This window comes from Vulpes lagopus, chromosome 24 (assembly GCF_018345385.1).
Source record: "Vulpes lagopus strain Blue_001 chromosome 24, ASM1834538v1, whole genome shotgun sequence".
NCBI lineage: Eukaryota > Metazoa > Chordata > Mammalia > Carnivora > Canidae > Vulpes > Vulpes lagopus.
The window spans coordinates 23,441,793-23,463,311 of NC_054847.1; the positions used below are offsets into that span (position 1 = coordinate 23,441,793).

The window sequence follows — 21,519 nt, forward strand, 5'->3', positions numbered from 1 at the left end:
CTTACCCAAGAACAGAACTGTAGTTTTAGTTTAATCTTCATCATTTCTTATCTGGACTATTGCCATAGTCTTTGCTAAATCATCTGTGAGGCCAATTTTGCCCTCTTGCAAATTCATCCTTGAATTTGCTGCTACAGTGCGTTGCATAAAATGGAAATCTTAGTACACCCATCTCCATTTAAAGCACTCAGCTTTTCGCTGGCTCAAAGAACAGCATGCAAACTTCTCTTCATGGGCTAAGAGAACTTTATCAACTCTCCTGGCTCGGCTTTATATCCAGCCTCTTTCTTCCATACTTCTCCCAAATAATTTTGACAACTTGTTACTCACAGGATGTGGTAGCTATCAATGACATTTATGGTTGCTTGTTTTTCCTCTCACTGGAATGTATTCCTCCTCTTTTCCTCACTTGGGTAGCAGCCTGTCATCCTTCAAGACTCATAGGAGGGGATCCCTGAGTGGCTCAATAGTTTAGCACTGCCTTCAACCCAGGCCCTGACCCTGGAGACCTGGAATCGAGTCCCCATCAGGCTCACTGCACGGGGTCTGCTTCTCCCTCTGCCTGTGTCTCTGCCTCTCTCTCTCTCTCTCTCTCTCTCTCTCATAAATAAATAAAATCTTTAAAAAATTTTTTTAAAAGACTCATAGGAGTTGCTATCCTTTCTAAAAAGTTTTCCATGAATCCCAGATTGGAAGTAAACATGCTTCCTCTGATCTCTATCTACACATTTTCTTTTCAGATAATGTATTGTTCTGTTCTAGATTTTATGTTTACAAATATTTCTCCTCAAAAGACTATAAGCTACTAAAGGGATAAAATCATGCCATTTCCTGTTTGTCAACTCTCCACTGCCTGGGGTAATGCCCAAAATAAAATAGACATTCAAAAAAACCACTGACTTTAATTGAATACATACTGAACATTATAAGTTCAATGGTGTGAGTAGGAGATGGAATAGAATTTAAGTCTTAGACAATTCCTGGCTTCTTTTGCACTATATCTTGGATTCAAAACTTGTTTTTACCATCTGCTAGGTGTATGACAGTCAACAAATTCCACATCCTTCAGTACTTCAATTTTCTCATTTGTAAAAGACAAATGATTATCATAAAAGGTTGAGGACTGCATAAGGTAAAATATAAAAAAAAATGTTGCTAAAACACATGTTACATTTTATTATCCATATTATATATAATTTTATTATTCATATTCATAATTGAGGAATTAAAAGTTATTCTAATTAAGATCCACAAGACTCAGTGTATAGTCCAGATCTACAATTTATACAGAATAATTTCTTAACCTCATCAACCCCTTCCATAGAATAGAAATAATTGCTGATCTATGTTTTTCATTTGAAATGCTTTCTAAAAATCAAATATTATTAACAGAAATAATTATAGTTGTTACTTATTGATACTTTCCTATAGATCAAACAGTGTAGAAAAGGTTTTCCCTAGGTTACTTAATTTTATTTTTATAAAGATTGCATTGGCTAGGTGTTACTATAGGTCTTATAAACAAATGACTGAGATTTAAATCATTTAAATAACTTGTCCATACGCACAGACATGATAAGATAAAATGTTTCAAAATATAAGACTCTCTATGAGGTAATATGATAGCACTATTTATTAATACCATTTTGAACAGTTACCAGTTTCATTGATTATTATTCTGGTTTTAGTCTAAAAAACTCAAAACCAGGTATCCATAATTCCATTTTAGGCAACAAAAATAATTTTGAGCACCTGTGAATTAAACAGTGAACTGGCAATGTTAAGGGTGGAAAAATAAGAGTATCAAGTGCTTCAAATTTCATATAGTCAAGTTGAAAAAATATTAAAAACATATTAATGTGATATGCCACATTAAAAAGTTATAAAAATCATATTATCATCACAATAGATGCAGAAAAAGCATTTGACAAAATTCAACATCTATTCTTTATAAAAATCTCTCAACAAAGTGGGTGTAAAAGAAACATAGCTCAACATAATGCAGGCCAAATATGACAAGCTCACAGCTAGCATTATACTCACTGGTATAAAGCTAAAAGATTTTCATTTAAAACCAGGAACAAGACAAGAATGTCCACTCTTGCCATTTTATTCAACATAGTATTGTAAGTCCTAGCCAGAGAATTTAGGCAAGAAAAATGAATAAAAAGAATCTAAATCAGAAAGGAAGAAGTACACTGTCTCTATTTGCAAATGACACATTATATATTAGAAAACTCTAAAGACTTCACCAAAGAACCGTTAGACCCATAGGTCAACAAGTACAAGAACACTATAGTTATAATTTTATATTTGAAAAACAACTCTTCCCTTTGCCTTCTCCCCTCACCTTTTTAATATAACTCTGATGTGGGTCATAATTTGAAATCTGTACCTGAGATTGTCATCTGTGAGGTTTTTTTTTTCTCAAGAGAAAAGAATAGGGGCATCTGGGTAGCTCAATCTTTTTTATTAAAAAAAAAAAAAGAATAAAGGATATTATGACATTACCCAATTTTCAGGGACTACTATGTCAAGAAAGCGCTGAGGGAAATTATTTGTGTTGATTTTCTCTTTATTTGCTCATGCCTGTTTTTTGTTTCTCTCAAAGATTTTTTTCTTACATATTAGCACACTGGATGGGTTAAGCTATCCTAAAAATCATTTTAGCCTATTTCAAAAGATGCTTATGGGAGAAAATGAATAGACATATCTTATAACTGGAAGCTTGTGACTTTTTGGAAGAAGAAATATAAGACCTCAAAGGGAAGTGCAAAAGTTATCCAGATGTTAATACAAAAATCTTTTGTGTAGAGGACACAGAATCAACAAGACAAAGATAGGCATTTTTAGATTTTTAAGTTAATCAGGTAATGATTTTGTTCTTCTACCATTTGCTTGCAAACATTAATAAATAAGGATGGTGAAAGATTGAATTATCACAACCATACCACAGAAATACAAATGATTATAAGAGAATATTATGAAAAAATATATGCCAAAATTGGGCCAACTGGAAGAAATGAATAAATTCTTAGAAATATAAACTATCAAAACAGAAACAGAAGAAATAGAAAAATCTGAACAGACCCATTAACAGCAAAGAAATCGAATCAGTAATCAAAAATCTCCCAACAAACAAAAGTCCAGGGCCAAATGGCTTCCTAGGAGAATGCTATGAAACATTTATTTTATTTTTTTTAAAGATTTTATTTATTTATTCATGAGAGACACACAGAGAGAGGCAAAGACATAAGCAGAGGGACAAGCAGACTCCCTGCAGGGAGCCAGATATAGGACTCGATCCCAGGACCCCAGGATTATGACCTGAGCTGAAGGCAGACACTCAACCACTGAGCCACCCAGGTGTCCCTCTACCAAACATTTAAAGAAAAGTTACTATCTGTTCTCAAACTGTTCCAAAAAACAGAAAGAGAAGGAAAACTTCCAAACTCATTCTACAAGGCCAACATTACCTTGATTCCAAAAGCTGACAAAAACCCCACTAAAAAGAAGAATTGCAGGCCAATATCCTTCATGAATTATTACTATCATTGCCCATATATGTTTTTTTTTTAACAAGAATGTCTATTAAATACACATTTTAGACAAACCTCTTAGGTACACGTACTAAGTATGCTTCCATATATTAGTTTTCTCAGTGAGGTAACTGAGGTCCATAGATCAGGTGCTAAAGTTCACAGAGGTAAGAAGTACAAAATCAGGACTTGAATAGATCAATCTGACTCCCAAAGCCCATGGCTTTTCCTACTATGCCATGCTGCTTACATAGAGTTTTTAATTCCTTTATGTATTTCCTTTTCATTTGTTTTTCTTTCTTGGTACTACACTAAAAAATGTGCATAGAATGGAGGAGCTTAGGGTAAGAATTTTATAAAATGGATTGGATTTGGTGAAAATAGTGAGCCATACAAGTTAAAAAAAAAAAATGAGGAGACAGGTATGTGCCAAGAGTGTTTTAAACAGAGACAGAAGTCCAGGTAGACGATGTAATAAGAATAATGAATTTGAATCAGGAGACCTGAGAAATTAAGAGTCAGAGACCAAGAAAGTTTAGATGATAAAGGAGGCCATGGTTTTGAGACTCGGCGTGTGGTCCAGGGTGCAGCAGGATTAGCATCCTTTGAGAATTTGTTATAAATGCATAGGCCCTAACCTGGACCTACCAATTCAAGAGTCTGCATTTTAGAAACATCCCCAGATGTTTTGCAGGCGTTAAAATTTGAGAAGCACCAGGATATGGCTATAGGCAACACATCTCAAATAATCATGAGAGCCCTAGAAATAAAAAGCCAGATCTCTGCAGAAATAATAAGCAGAGAACAATAGGAATGGGCTGTGATACAAGGTAGCATTCCCTGCATATGCCACAACTCCTTGAATAACCAGTCAGTTTGAAATGGACATACTTTCAATTTAGAAATAAGACAAAATAAATATTTGCTTGCAAATAATTTTTTTTCCTGAGTCACATGTTAATAACAAGAAATTACTACAATGTAAAACTCCTCAAACTTCCACTCATCTTCCTCTTTGATCATTCTATCTGGTTTACAATTTTGAAACTAACTTTTGTGACTTCTGTGTAGATTTGGGGGAAGAAAAATCCTCTTCAACTTTTGAATAGTTTGGTATAATGCTTGTTAAAATGGAAAGAACAATTAACACTATTTCTTCTGATTACTTGCGATTGAGTTGCCAATTTTATTACAAGCCCAACATGTGAAGCACCAGGCAGGCCTATTTGCTGACTACATCAATTCTCTCAAATTGTTCAACACATTTCAAAGTTTTAGCACAAAATTCCTTGTTGTTTTGTCATTATTGTTGTCGTTGTTGTCATAATTGCTGTTACATGAGGATGAAGAAAGGGTAGATAGATCTTGAGGAAATGAAGGCTTTGAAACAGCCAGAATAATACCATTGTCAATATACTAAATGCAGCTTTAACACTTCTATAAATTCTTATAAAAGCAAAAATGCCTTTAATAAATGCAGTGACCTTGATATAAATACAAGATTACTATATACATACCGTAGCAAATGTTCTAAAAAGTTTTATGCAGTACTTGACTAATTCAAGTGACTTCTTTAATGAGGAACTTCAGGTATTTCATTATCATAATCTTATTGCTGATCCACCAAAGAAAAGATGGTAATATAAGGTTGGAATTATGTTAGCTCTCTAGTATTCATCAAAACAGTGCCACTTGGAGAATGCTGGTTTTTCTGCAATACCCATTTCAAGCATAATAGTTTCACCTTTGATCCAGATGCCATTTTGAAAGGAAAACAACAAACAAACAAAAAAAAATCAAGAATTATAATTTCAGAAATTTAGAAAAGTTTCTGAAATGTGTCACTAAAGACACATTTTAAACTCAAGTTTGTCAGTATATATATATATGCAAATAAGCATTATAGCTGAGTTTTGATCCCTAGATAAAACCAAGTCCAGGTGGTCAAAATGATCCAGTGATTAGAATGGTCTAAGTTTTCAATTTTAAGATCTCAGTCCATGGCAAACATAAGAAAAGTGAAGCACTAATATGTGCATTACATATTATTAACTCATAATGCTCAGTATGAATTTGGCACAAGTGGCATCTCCACAGTACAGTGGAGAAAACTAAAACACAGAATCAGAAACTGCAGTAATGTTTAGCAAACACCCAAAGAGAAATTAACAATTTCAAACAAAGCATCATTTTGGGCCATCTGGGGCATCTGGATATTGAATTTAATAATCATGCAGAGAATTCTCATTCTAGTTACCTCTAACAATTCCTACAAGGATTTTTTTTTAAATGCTAAACTATATAAAAACACATTTAGAACACCATAACCCAAGGGCACCTAGGTGGCTCAGTCTGTTAAACTTCTGATTCTTGGTTTGGCTCAGGTCATGACCACCTGGTTTGGGGAAGAGCCCTACCTTCGGTTCCCTGCTCAGATTCTTTCTCCTTCTCCCTCTGCTATGTCCTGATGTTCTCTCTCTCTCTCTCTAATCAATAAAATCTTTAAAAAAGACAATACCTTAACCCACATTCCATAATGAAAATTTTACATGTGCACTCACGCACATATATTTAATTATCAGATCAACTTCCAGTTTCTTCTCATTAAAGAAATAATGAGGGATCCCTGGGTGGCGCAGCGGTTTGGCGCCTGCCTTTGGCCCAGGGCGCGATCCTGGAGACCCGGGATCGAATCCCACATCGGGCTCCCCGTGCATGGAGCCTGCTTCTCCCTCTGCCTATGTCTCTGCCTCTCTTTCTCTCTGTGACTATCATAAATAAAAAAATAAATTAAAAAAATATTAAAAAAAAAAAAAGAAATAATGAATATGGGCTCACATATGTGTTTGATTTTGAATCTCTTGGTCTCTTTTTCTCTTTCATCATTCTCCCTACACTGGACTCACCATTTACTCTTACAACACTTTGTTCTATTCCCAATTTGATATACTTCTCTTCCTGTTTCAGGGACATGGTAGAGATTGGCTTGATGTTACCCGATGCCACATTCTTTCCTGGCTACATAGCAGTACTACATCTTCTAACTTTCTTTGTGCTTACGTATGGGCCATATGACTCAGCCCCAATGAATGTGGATGGAAATGATGTACACTAAGTCTGGACCTTGCCATAAAACCACCTGCTGGATTATTCACACATTTTTCCTGTTCCCTGTCATGTTTTAAAGATATCAACATCATACTTTGGAACCGGAGTCACCATTTAGGGAGGAACTGCCTGAATTGCACAGATAAAAACTTTGACTATTTAAAGATAACAGTATCTGAAGGATGTTTATGATAGTAGCCACTATTATTACCCTAAATAATAAAAATGTGGGATGCCTGGGTGGCTCAGTGGTTAAGAGCCTGCGTTGGCTTGGGGCGTGATCCTGGAGACCTGTGATTGAGTCCCATGTCAGGCTCCTTGCGTGGAGCCTGCTTCTCCCTCTGCCTGTGTCTCTGCCTCTCTGTGTGTCTCTCACGAATAAATAAATAAATAAGATCTTTAAAAAATAAATAATAAAAATGTTAACACTATTGAAAGGTATGTTTGCCCAGTATCATTCTGTCAACTTGGCCTGATGTCTCAATTTCCTATAACCACTCACAACCTTAATCCCCTGAATTAACGAAAATGCATTTTGGCAAAATAGTAATGTCAAATGATTATCATGTTACCAATATTTGACAGAAATAACACTAACTTCAAGCAGTAAAGTGAGCTCTGTCAGTTGCTTGCTATTTAACATTGGGCAATCTAGTAAATTTCCCCATTTTCTGAAAATTCTTAATTCATCTAGCTGCTTAGTACACTCTTGGGAAAAACAAATGAAAAACTATGATAAAAATGCAGACTATAAAATTGTATTCAGGGATCCCTGGGTGGCGCAACGGTTTGGCGCCTGCCTTTGGCCCAGGGCGCGATCCTGGAGACCCGGGATCGAATCCCACATCGGGCTCCCGGTGCATGGAGCCTGCTTCTCCCTCTGCCTGTGTCTCTGCCTCTCTCTCTCTGTCTGTGACTATCATAAATAAAAATTAAAAAAAAAATAAAATAAAATTGTATTCACATGAAACATATTTTTATTTTCAACAAATTTATTCTCCAATTAAAAAAAGCAAAAAAGAAAATGAACCATCAGAGATTAGGTTTAGGGTGGTAAATCTGGAAAAAGGAAGTAGAATGTCAGAAAATCTTCCCAGGGATAAAGAATTCGGTAGGCCATTATTATCAAGGTAAGAAAGAGTGACAGATCTCGGATTACATTTTTGTATGGCCCAGTTGTAACTGAAATAAAAAGACCTCAGTTTTCCCTTTGTTGCCTATATTGTGAAACTTTTATTGACTTCAAATCATGACACTTGTTGCTTTTTGATTATGCAGACATAGTTTCATATACCTCTGGGTTGGCACTCTCAAGCTCTAAGTGAATTGAACATATTTGCTTCACTAAATATGTTACAGTTAAACAAACAAACAAACAAACAAAAACACAATGGGTTTTTAAGCCCACTGGATTCTAGAGCTATTTATTCTGGTTGCTAAGAATAGCTTCTTAAGATCAGTGTTATCCTCTCACAGATGCTGGTTAGCTCTCTTTTTTTATTACCATTTTGTCATCAGACTTTTATAGGTGAATTTCATTTTTTTTAATTGCAACACATTTCATTATTCCATTTCTCTACATTATTCAAAAAGATGGAGATGTTACATATATCTGTTCATCAACAAAATCTTGGTGACATAATTGTCAATTGTTTTGGAATGTGACATCGCTGAGGGGTAAGTGGAAGTTAGCTGTGTGGTTCTGCAGATTTTGTTCTGTTCTCACTCATTTATCTGGCTGATTATCTGATTATCAATCAACTGATGGAGACTGGGCTCAGCTGAATTGCCCTGCTTTGTTCCACATGTCTGTCATGCTCTTCCTGGATCCAGCAGGATATTGGTTATCTTTCATGGGGATAGTGACTCGGAAGAGGCAGATAGCAATATTCAAGAGTATTGGCAATAGTCTGTTTCCTGACCTGGGTCACAGATATAGGTCTGTCCATTTTATTAAAATTTATGGAGCTATACTCACAGTTTGTGTTTGTATGTATGTAATGTATAAGTTATACAATACACATTACTTTAAAAATATTAGTTAAGCAACTTCAAATATATTTAACTTTTTAAAAAAGCATAATAGGGTGGAGTGAGAGCTTATTTTTCATCCAATAATGAAACAGTTGAAATGCAGACAAAACTAAAGCGGAAGTATAATTTATGTATCCAATTTAGCATCAGTTTATTTCCATACTGATGTTGAAACCTAGATTATCCTGATAAACAATTTCATTTCAAAAGTCTCCATTTTACTTTTTTTTCTATAGAAACATGATATTAAAATAAATCACTGAAACAATATTTGAGTTTACTTACTTTGAACATCAAACAATCTTATAATTTATGAAACTTTCTCTCAACTGTTCACAGATCATTTTAAATTTTTTATTTATTTTTATTATTTATTCACAGATCTTTTTTATTGTTTGTCCATAAATATATTGTCATCTATATTTAATTAATTACACATATAAGTTGACATAAAATAGATAAAGTGTTATTTATTTTAATTTACTTAATAGACTTGTAATAAACTATACACCATTTGGGGATGTAGGGCTCACATTTTAAATATGATGAGAGAAGTATTTATAATAAGTCTCATTGCTGAAAACTGATTCAAAACTATATCTATGGCAATACTAGTGCTTTCTTCATTCAGATTACCCGGTTCTAAAGCAACTACACCTAATATAATTCTATTCCATGCATGTTTTCTGAAGATGTGTATGTATTTTCAGATGAAATTTGATGGATTTAGTCATGAAAATATTTAATTTTCAATTGTGGAAATATATAGACGACATAATCCATCTCTTCAAATAGGGTCAGAGAAGGACTCTATTTATCTTGTTCTTTATTGTTATTGCATTGCCTGTCAGAACTCAATTGATAGTTAATGAGTGGATGAATGAACAACAAAGATATTTAGTTACCCACTAAAATGATTTTTTTTAAAATCTATGTATGTAAAATATAGGTTTAAAAATAATGCTGATTATACTATTTTCAATAAATTTTAATTTCAATTGGAATATAGAAATTTTGATAAGCTAATTTTTGTTTATGGTGCGAGGTATGAATCAATTTAACTTTTGCACATATTCAATTATTCTAGCACTAGTTGTCAAGAAGACTATCCTTTTTTCCACTGAATAGCTTCTGCACCTTTGTCAAAAAACAAATGTGTGTATTTATATATATAAATACATAAATATATATTTAACATATAAATGTATATGTAATCACAGAGGTTTATCTATTTATTGATCTTGTCAAAGAAATTGCTTTAGTGTCATGGATTTATTGTTTGCTTTTTTGTCCTGCTTATTTCATCTTTTCTTTTTTTAAGCTCTAGTCATTATTTCTTACATTGTACTTATAGTTTGGGTTTCATTTGTTATTTTTCTAGTTTTGTCAAACGAATGCCATGTCATTTATTTAGATCTCTCATTTTTTAAAAAAAGATTTCATTTTATTTATTATTTATTTATTTATTTATTTATTTATTTATTTATTTATTTAATTGAGACACACAGAGAGAGGCAGAGGCATAGGGAGAGGGAGAAGTCTCCCTGCAGGAAGCCTAATATGGGACTTGATCCCAGGACTCCAGGATCATGATCTGAGCCTACGGCAGATGCTCAACCACTGAGCCACCAAGGTGCCCAGACCTCTCATTTTTTATATAAATATCCAATGCTACATTTTTGCACTATATTTTTGTTCAGCTCAAAATACTAACTTTTCTTTCGATGCCTCCATCTATGGGTTATTTATAAGTATGCAATTTAGTTTCCCAAATTTTTCCAATGATCTCTTATAATTTCTAATTTAATTTTTAAAACAAATACTCGTGTAACTTTAATCATTTTTTAATTTATCGAAACTTTTTTTTTTTTTTTATGATAGGCACACAGTGAGAGAGAGAGAGAGGCAGAGACATAGGCAGAGGGAGAAGCAGGCCCCATGCACCAGGAGCCCGACGTGGGATTCGATCCTGGGTCTCCAGGATCATGCCCTGGGTCAAAGGCAGGCACTAAACCGCTGCGCCACCCAGGGATCCCAATTTATCAAACTTATTTTATGGATGGTATACCCTTGGAAATTTCCCTGTGCCCTCAAAAAGAATATGGGTTCTGCTGTGATTTGGGTCAATGTTCTATAAATATTAAGTAAGTTAAGTTAGTTAATAACATTGATCAAGTATTCATGATGCTTTCTTTACTTTTCTATCAATTATTGAAAAATTGGTCTGAAGTCCTCAAATATAGTTGTGAATGTGTCTCTTTCTGCTTGTGATTCATTAACATTCCCCCCCGTCCCCATGTATTTTGAAGCTGTTATTAGGTGTATAAATGTTTAGGATTATTATGCTGTCTTGATGAATTGACCATTTTATCATTAGGAAATGTCCCTTTGTTGCTGGCATTATTCCTTTTCTACTTTGTCTGATATTAATATAACTACCCCAGTGTTTTATGACTATTATGCTTTTACTTTTAACCTATTTATGCCTTTATATTTTAAGAAGATTGCTTGGAAGAAGCATATACTTGGTTCTTGCTTTCTCAGACATTATTACACTCTTTGTCTATTTTAATTAAAGCATAGAAGATTTATATTTCATATGATTACTGATATTGTTTAATGCACATTTATTACCTTGCTCTTGTGTTTTATTTTTCCCATCAATTTTGGTTCCCATTGCTTCTTTCTTTTTCTTTTTGCCTTCTTTTGGATTAAGTATTATTTTTGTGATTCCGTTTTCTATTATTGATTTATTAGCTATAATTCTGTTTATGCCTTTTCTTTAGAAATTAGAAATTATTAGAAGATTAGAAATATACATCTTTAACTTAGTGCAATCTACCTTCAAGTAATATTGGACCACATTGCTTATAGCATAACAACTTCACAACTGTATATTTTCATTTCTCTCCTATCTTTCTGCTATTGGTGTGATGCATCTTACACATGTGTTATCAACTCCACATTGTTAATAGGCAATTTTATTTTTAAAATTTTAAAAATAAGAAAAGTTTAAAATAAGAACAAGTAGGTATCATTCCTTTCCTTTGTGTAGTTTCAGATTCCCATCTTCCATCTTATTAAAGTACTTTATTTCTTCTTGTAATTGCAGGTCTACTGGAAATGAATTCTTTCAATTTTTTTTCTTTCAATTTTTTTATATCTGAAAATATCTTTGTCTTTTTAAAAAAGTTATCTTCACTGGGCAAAGAATTCTAGGTTAAGGTTTTTTTGTTTTCCTCACTATTTTAAAGATGTTACTCCACTGTTTCATGGCTTCTGTTGTGATGAAAAATCTGCTTTCATCCTTATCTTTGTCTATGTATGCATAGTGTGTCTTTTTAAAACAAATCTGGCTACTGAAGATTTTTATCATTTTTGAAAAATTTGGTTATGAAATGCCTCATAGTTTTCTTCATGTTCCTCATACTTGAGTTCCACTGAATTTCTTAAACCTGTGGTTTTGCAGTTTTCATCAGATTTGGAAAAGTTTCAGTCAATAAATATTCAAATACTCTTTTTTCTAGACCCTTCTCTCTTGTGTCAGCTTCAGGGAACATTCAGTTACATGTATCTTATGGTGCTTGAAATTGTCCCCTGATTCAGTGATGCATTGTTTATATTTTTTGAAGTCCTTTCCTCCTTTGTTTAATTTTGGATTTCTACTACTATAACTTCAAACATACTAATCTTCTATTCTGCAATGTCTAACCTCTCATAATTCCCATGAAGTATATTTTTCATCTAAGTATGACTTCTATCTATTTACTAATCTCTCCTTTATCTTTTTGAATTCATGGAATAGAGTTATAGTAACTATTTTAATTGTCTACTAGTTCTATCATCAATGCTATTTTCTGGATTAGTATCAACTGATGTTTATCCTCAATATGGACATTTTCCTGCTTTTTTGAATGGCTGTCAGTTTTTTATTGGATGTCAGACATTGTGATTTTACCCTGTTCTGTGCTAGATATTTTTATATGCTTATAAATAATCTTGACTTTTGTTTTGTGAAGTGGTTACTTGGAAGTGGTTTCTTTCTGGTTTTTATTTTAAGCTCCGTTAAAGCAGAATCAGAACAGCATGTGGCTAGGACTAATGTTTCTGAACTACTAAGGTAAAAGACTTCTAAGTCTACTGGTTGACCTGTGAATTTTGAAGTTTTCCACTCTGGCTGACAGGAACAGACACAATACCCAGTCTTATATAATTCTGTGAATTCTTTCCCTATAACCTTTATAGGTAGCTCTTTATCTGGCCTTGTGTATTTCCTCAGAATATGTTCTCCTCATCTGAATAATAGGTCTACTCTGTAATATCCAGATGCCCTTGTGCAGCTCTCTTCTCCCCATTCCTGTTCCCTGTGAACCCAATCTACCTTTGCCTCTTCCTAGAACATTCGGCTCTCTCTCTTCTGTTCAACTAGAGAGGTAGCTGGAGTCTGCCCGGAAGAACTTCAATGTATGACAGTGGAGCAATCAAAGGGCTCTCACCTCATTTGTTTCGTGACTATCAGGGAACATTGACGTTTGTTACCCAATGTTCAATGAAGCTGTTACTTCATATATTTTGCCAGTTGTGATATCATTGTTGTTTACATCCCTGTCATTTCACTTGTTTGCAAATGGAATCCTCTTACTAATTTTTTTTAATGATGCCAATCTCAAATAGAGTTTTATTGAAGACATTGCATTTTCCACTTAATAATACAGTGTTTATAAATTGCAGTGTTTATTTCCTTTCCCTGTGCACATATTCCATATTCAAGTATCAAGAATGCCCAGTACACTTACTATAGCAGCTTCACCTTAAAGCTGCCATGGAATTTGCTACAAATCTGGATCCTTCAAATGTTGTGTAAAACAATGCTAAACCTATTATCAGGTTGGCTTAATCAACCTCTTCAGTGGTAGGTCCAGAGGAGGCACCACCAGAGGGAGGAGCTCCACCACCAGGGAAGCCTCCAGGCATTCCTCCTGGCATGCCTCCTGTACTCTGGTACAAGCCTGGTAATGATGGGGTTGCAGACTTTCTCCAGCTCTTTTGTATGACGCTCAAATTCTTCCTTCTCTGCAGTCTGGTTCTTATCGAGCCAGTTGATGATTTCATTACACTTGTCAAGAATCTTCTGTTTGTCTTTATCATTGATTTTGCCCTGAAGTTTTTCATCTTCAACATTTGCTTTCATGTTGAATGCATAAGACTCAAGTGAATTCCTGGAAGACACCTTGTCTCACTCATTTCATCTTCAGCTTTGTACTTCTCAGTTTCCTGTACCACGTGCTCAATGTCCTCCTTGCTCAAGCAGCTCTTGTCATTAGTGTTGGTAATCTTGCTCTCTTTCCCTGTGCTCTTATCCACAGCAGATACATTGACGATACCATTAGCATCAATATTAAAAGTGACTTCAATCTGAGGAACACCACAAGGGGCAGGAGGTATGCCTGTGAGTTCAAACTTGCCAAGTATGTTGTTATCCTTGGTCATAGCACACTCACCTTCATATACGTGAATAAGCACACCGGAATGTTTGTCAAAATAGGTAGTGAAGGTTTGTTTCTGTTTGGGAGGAATGGTAGTATTGCACTTGATGAGCACAGTCATGGCTCCTCCAGCAGGTTCAATGCCAAGAGAAAGTGGGGTGACATCCAACAGCAGCAAATCTCAAACATTTTCAGATTTGTCACCAGAAAGAATAGCTGCCTGGACAGATGCACCATAAGCAACAGCCTCATCAGGTTTGATGCTCTTATTCAGTTCCTTTCTATTGAAGAAATCTTGCAGAAGTTTCTGAATCTTGGTGATATGAGTAGAACCACCCACCAGGACAAAATAATGTACCTGAGACTTGTCTAGCTTGGCATTCTGAAGAGCTTTCTCTACAGGGTCCAGGGTGCCATGGAGCAGGTCAGCATTTAATGCTTCAAACTGGACATGAGTAATAGAGGTATAGAAGTCAATTCCTTCGTACAGAGACTCACTCTTAATACTGGACTGGGTGATGGAAGAAAGTGTATGCTTAGCATGTTCACAAGCAGTATGGAGAGGACAGACTGCCCTCTTGTTTTCGCTGATGTCCTTCTTGTGTTTGTACTTGAACTCTGCAATAAAATGGTTGATCATTCGGTTGTCAAAGTCTTCTCCACCTAAGTGGGGGTCTCCAGCTGTGGACTTGACCTCAAAGATCCCATCTTCAATAGTAAGGACTGACACATCAAAAGTGCCACCTCCTAAATCAAAGATCAACACATTCCTTTCAGCTCCAACCCTCTTGTCTAAGCCAAGCAATAGCAGCAGCAGTTGCCTTATTGATGATTCAAAGTACATTGAGACCAGCAATAGTTCCAGCATCTTTGGTAGCCTGACACCAAGAGTCACTGAAGTATGCAGGTACTGTGACAACTGCATTGGTAACAGTTTTCCCAAAGTAGGTCTCTGCAATTTCCTTCATCTTTTTTCAAAACCATAGAGGACACCTGCTCTGGATAGAAACTTTTTGTCTCTCCCTTGTATTCTACTAGGTAGGACCTTGGGCCTGCCAGCATCATTCATCACCATGAAGGACCAATGCTTCATATCATATTGGATGACAGTATCATCAAATCTACATCCATTCATGCATTTGGCATCAAAAACTGTGTTGGTGGAGTTCATAGCAACTTGATTCTTTGCAGCATCACTGGTCAATCATTCAGTGTCAGTGAAGGTGACATAACTTGGGGTGGTTTGGTTTCCCTGATCATTGGCAATTATTTACAGTTTCCCATGCTGGAAGACACCCATGGAAGAGTAGGTGGTGCCAAGATCAATGCCAACTGTAGGTCCCTTAGACATAGTTGCTTCTGTGTGGGCTGGGATCGACTCGAGGAGAAAACAGCCATCTGGAGATACAGCACTGCTCTCAATGAGACCCTTCTTATTAAAATTTAAATGAGATTATATCACTCCTCTGCTTCAAAATCTTCACTTCCCAATTCACTCAGTAACAGCCAAAGTCCTAACATAGGTCTACAAGGCTTTACATTAACTGGATGGGCATCATTCTGAACTCATTTACTACTATTCTCACCCTCACTTATCTGCTCTGGCCACAATGATTCTCTTGCTTTTTGTTAAATAAGTTAGGTGTACTCTCCTCTCAGGATGCTAGCTCTTGATGCTTCCTCTGTCTGAAATGTTCTTTCCCTAGATAATCATGTCTCACTCTTCAAATATTGTATTCTCATCAAGGAATGCTGTGTTCATACTATCTAAATTTACAATCTAAATCTGATGCTCCTCATTCCCCTTCTATTTTTCTTCTGAGTGCTCATGCACACACATGCACACACATACTTTTCTAAACATCTTATTATATCAGATATAATTCTGGCTTGCCTTTTACACATTTCTCCTTCTAATAAAGGTATAATTTTTCCCCATTTTATTTTTATCCTAATAATGTAGTAAGAATTTAAGTGTTAATCGTAATCACTAAAAAGTCAATAGAAATCAAATGTTAACACAATGCAATCTCAGTTCTTTCAAAAAATAGAACAGGTACTTCATCTGGTAGGTTAAAGAGTTCTGATTGCCCTATCCATTGGGAAATGTAGGTATGTGTTAAGTTAACCATATCATAATCTCCTGCCATTATCTGAGTAAAATAACAACAGGAAATTCCAAGAAAAATGATTTAAAGCAATATAAGAGCTATTGAGTTATACAAAACCTATTCCCTTATTTACATAAAGGCACACTTGCTTTCAGATGTCCATGTAAATCAGATTTAATTTAACATATTTTTAAGTTTTAATAAAATCAATTCAATTCAAACAACTACTATAAAACATACAATTTACTTTTCAGATAGGGTGAGAAAGTAGCAGTACCCTAGAGTACTATACTACGGTTTATTTCTGATGAAGAGTAATCATTCAGCTAATATTTTCATCAAGTTTACTTGTATTCGTGTTTACAATCAGGATCTAGCAACATTTTGGGGAGTATAATAAATTAAGGATGGAGTATTAAAAACTAAAGTTATGAGATGAAAGATTTTCAATTATTACCCTGAAACCTTAATCTTCCAAAACTTGAATGGAAATAAGTAGTTAAAATAACATGTCTAAAACATTTCTTGAGATAATGACATGGCACTTCAGAAAACAGAATGGGCCTATCAAATCAGACCAGGCACTGAACACCAATCCAGTTAAATGTAGTCTACTATGCCCACAGCAGACTGGATTATAGGATCCTAAAAATGGACACACACATCAGAGCACTCTTTACACCTGGGGTGGTTTTAAACACAAAGTATTTCAGTATAAAATTCTTGCTAACTGGGATCCCTGGGTGGCTCAGTGGTTTAGCACCTGCAATCTGCCCAGGGCGTGATCCTGGAGTCCCAGGATCGAGTCCCATGTTGGGCTCCTTGCAAGAAGCCTGCTTCTCCTTCTGCCCGTGTCTCTGCCTCTGTGTGTGTGTGTGTGTGTGTCTCTCATGAATAAATGAATAAAATATTAAAAAAAAAATTCTTGCTAACTGCCATTTCTATGCGTTAGCTTTTCCCACTATCCAGGTAAAATAGAAAGATATGTGTCCATAAGATCCAAAAAGAAAAAAAAAGGCAAAAAATCCAGGTAAGGTGGGAAGAGTGTGGAGAAAAAGAAATCTAAGCGATAGCACAAATAGATTTCAAAATGAGTACGGAAAACGGAAAAATATCCTATTTTCTAAGTACAGAATTATTCTCTTTTTCATTTAATATATCAGATTTCAAAGCAAAGGAGTACTAAGTAACAAAATACTCAAATAATAAAAAAATTAAAAGCAAATGGTGTAAAATGCAACATTAAAAACATTATATGCAGGGAAATTTACTTTAAATCTCCCCAAAGGAAGAGATAGAATTAGAATTTACTATCTTGTTTTGCAGTAATGATTTGGATGATTCATCATAGTAGTTCTTTTGTTTACTTGCTCTGTGCATTTAACAATATTAGCTGTAAACACAATTAAATGCAAGAGGTCTGGCTTAGTGGTCATCCACAGAGATTTGCTACTAAGTGTGACAAATGATCTTGTTATAAGGAACTCAAACTGCAGAACACTCCGTAGTGTCTAGACTTTGTTATGAGCAACTCTCAAGTTTTAGAGATTTCTTCACCAGGGTTGACCATAAATAACTAATAAATACAAATGACCACATAATCTCCTATTCCGTCTTTACAGCAATATCTCCATGCACACAATGCACACACACAGAGCAGAGGCCATTGTACCACTATCTCAAAGATCACTATTTATTTTTATTTCAGTTAAATTAATTCACACGTAGTATATTATTAGCTTCAGAGGTAGAGTTTAGTGATTCATCAGTTGCATAGAACACCCAGTGCTCATTACATCAAGGTCTCTGTTTAAAAATCATCCTTGTCAGTTAGAGGATCTGTGGTTTTTGAAGTAGGTGGAGAGAAAAATACAATATGAAGAACCAGCTGCAAAAAGTGATTTTTAACAGAGGACAGTTCTTAATCTTGAAATAGTGAGGAAGGTAAACCTCAAACCACTGTAGTATGCTAGTACTTATCAATAATTTTGATACAAATCCTGTCCATTCCCCTGGATAAGAACAACTACCTTAGGAGAAATTATCCTACAGGTAAATTTCCATGCAAGAGAGGTCTATGCCTATGATTGGTCTGGTATACAAAATATTTTTTTTTCTAAAAATGTATTTCACTTTCTGAAACTTGTCTAGTTAGAGATTCCTTTAAGTATAAGTTACATGTATACTTTATTTAAAATATTACTTTCTAGGGCAATAAATACTGTGGAGAATAGGGTAAAGATATATAAATCATTAGCACAGCTTTAAGGCCTTTTCTCAAATTCTTCTTAATAGCTATCAAAGAGTGTAATAGTGAAGATATGGGAAATATGATGGCTGTGTAGATAAAGTAATTTTTGCATATCTAGCAATATTTTGCAAAACTTGAATGGAATTAGTTAAGCCCTCCAAAGAGTTTAAAATGAGGGCAGAGAAGGTCAGGGTGGGATTATCAGTGTGAAAGGGTTGTAGTATTGAGGATGTTATGAGAATAGTGAAGGGGAAAGTTATAAGGAAAATGAAAAATTACTCAAAGGAAAGAGATAAAAGGGAAATTTTCTTATTCCAAAAATTTGCTAGTGTGACTTTGTCTGGACTGACACTTTTTCTTTGAATTCTGAAGGGTCACTTACAGATGTTAAGAGTCCCGAGACATGTTTGTCTTTTCATGTTTGTCTGATGCAGAAATCAGAGGTGAAGTGTATTTGGTAAAAGTCTCTAAAGTTGTTATTTAAACATTAACTTTAGAATCATATATCATACTTTGAATGGAATTTAGCACTTTCATCACATCTTCAAAGCTCTAACTTTTTAATACAAAACAGATAATCCAGGAAACATTAAGTCTCAGTTTAACATTTTTTTTGAAGATTTTATTTATTTATTCATGAGACACACAGAGAGAGGCAGAGACACAGGCAGAGGGAGAAGCAGGCTCCCTGTGGGGAGCTGGATGTGGGACTTGATCCCAGGACCCCGGGATCACGCCCTGAGTCAAAGGCAGATGTTCAACCACTGAGGCACCCATGTGTCCCTAATATATTTTTTACATGTCTGATCAAGATATTTCATATAAAACTTTTCTTCAAAATATTCATGACATGAGTCATAAACTGAACTTGTGTCAACTTGATATAATGAAAATGAGCTCTGGATTGAGAATCAAGAAATTCAAGTGAATTGAGAACCAAAACCCTTTCATTCTACCACTAACTTCTCATATATATGTCTTTAAGATGTCACTGAACATTTCTGAATCAAAATGTTCATGTATATAAAAATTTATAGTTTCTAAGTTTTCTTCCAACTCAAAAGTGTATTTAATTAAACTCATAACGTACCCCTTCTCTTATACCTTAATATTGCTTTCTTTTATCCCTTTGTACTTTTCTTCTTTTCCTTGACTTCCCAAATATCAACAGATCATCATTACTTGCTTCGTAGCTTTAAATCAAGATGTCCTAGTACAAACAGAGGATACAGATCACAACTTTTCTAAACTTTAATTCAACACAGTATGTGCTTCTTCCAAGATATTTTCCTTCAGGACCAAAATCTATTGCATAATATGCAATTTTTCATTCATTAATTTAGTAATCAAATGTGAATAAGGCCTGCAATGGAGCAGAGACTGTGCTACCCATGGGGACACAATAATGCAGACCCCTTCTACATAAATGTCCCAGGAGAGTGGGAAAGTCAAATATAATCAACAATTACTTTAATACTATAATAAAACATGCTTGAAAGAGACTGAGGAAGAGCATATATAATCTGATCTTGAAATAGTTCAAAAGGGGTTCATGTTGATTCGAAAAGGTAATATAGAAACTCAGGCCCAAATGACATATAGAAACCAGCCAAGGACAAATGAAAATAGATATGAGGCAGGCTATTTAGAGTAGAGAGAAAAGCATCACAGCATCACAGATGGGGAACTAAAGGATCATAAACAAACATCCTAGAGACATGAGGAAGCATGAGATATTTGGGAAAATGATCATATTCATTGCCTTAGAGAAAAGTGTTTAAGGGAAAAATGTAAGGGGATGATGACTGGAGAGGTAAGCAGAAAGATTATTAATCACTTAATAATGTTGCAGTTTAGAGGGATTTTTTAGGATGCTATGTGAATGACTTATTAAAATTAGAAAATCAAGTTAGAAAGATTAGTTATTAGATCCCTCATCCACTTTTTTATTAGTTTTTTTCCAGTTTGTAATACATATTACTAAAAGAATAAAAAAATGTCGGCAGCTATTTGTACCTACTGATATTCTGCTATGCCATATAGGCAGCTAATAAATACCTATAAATTGAAATGTCCTGCTATAAGACGTATTTAAGACTATGATGTCATATTTCAAGGACATTTCTTCTTTAATAAACCTTATATTTTGAATAATTTCAGATTTACTTTAAATTTGCAATGATAGCTCAGAGAATTTCCATATATTATTTACTTAGTTTCCCTTAAGGTTAACACCTAATGTAAGCATCACTTACCCACAGCTCTGATTCAAGAAAAGATGTTATTCTACTGAATTGATGGTTTTTATGTCCTTATGATGAAGTGGAACTGACTCTTGGTTAATTGATTTAAATCTAAGAAAATACTTAAACCCATGATTATCAAAGAGCGATACAAATTTATATATTACTATTGAATGAAAATATATTATCCCATAAAATAATGGTTGTTCACGTTTTGCACTAAAGTGGTATCAACTGATGTTTATTAAAATGGCAGTATTACAGGCCCCATCATATAAGAATTGTCATCTATTGAAATCTGGCCTATGATTTTTGCTACAAAATTTGGTCTCCCTGTAACCATAATACCTTATGCAGAATCTCATTAACAGTCATAGTAGGAGAAGCAGAATGGCAGCAGACTTAGGAATCAAAGAAAATGCTTTATTTCTCTTAAATATGATTAAGATCTTAGAAACATTCCATAGAAGTAGTGTAAATATTTTCTAAGTCAGTCTATATTCCATTTACCATATAAACATACTGATTATAGATCATCCAGAGATAATTCTGTTTTGTTTTGTTTTGTTTTTAAGTCGCTTTGTTTCTGTATATGGTAGAGGAAAATTATACTTCAGTTTCTTCCTGTTGGGGACATAGCAAAACCATATTTCCCAATATTCCTCGTATTTAGGTTGGGGCCATATGATTCAGTTCTGGCCCAAAGAAGTGGGAAAAAGAGATATACACTACTTCCAGAGATGGTCA

At 34.6% G+C, this 21,519-nt stretch overlaps 1 protein-coding gene and 1 pseudogene across 1 annotated transcript in view; both read right to left on the bottom strand.

Moving 5' to 3' along the window:
• The window catches only part of LRP1B (LDL receptor related protein 1B), a 1,815,754-nt gene that overhangs the window by 1,043,521 nt on the left and 750,714 nt on the right, over nt 1-21,519 (bottom strand). The window lies entirely within an intron of this gene.
• LOC121482091 lies at nt 13,575-15,518 on the bottom strand (annotated as a pseudogene).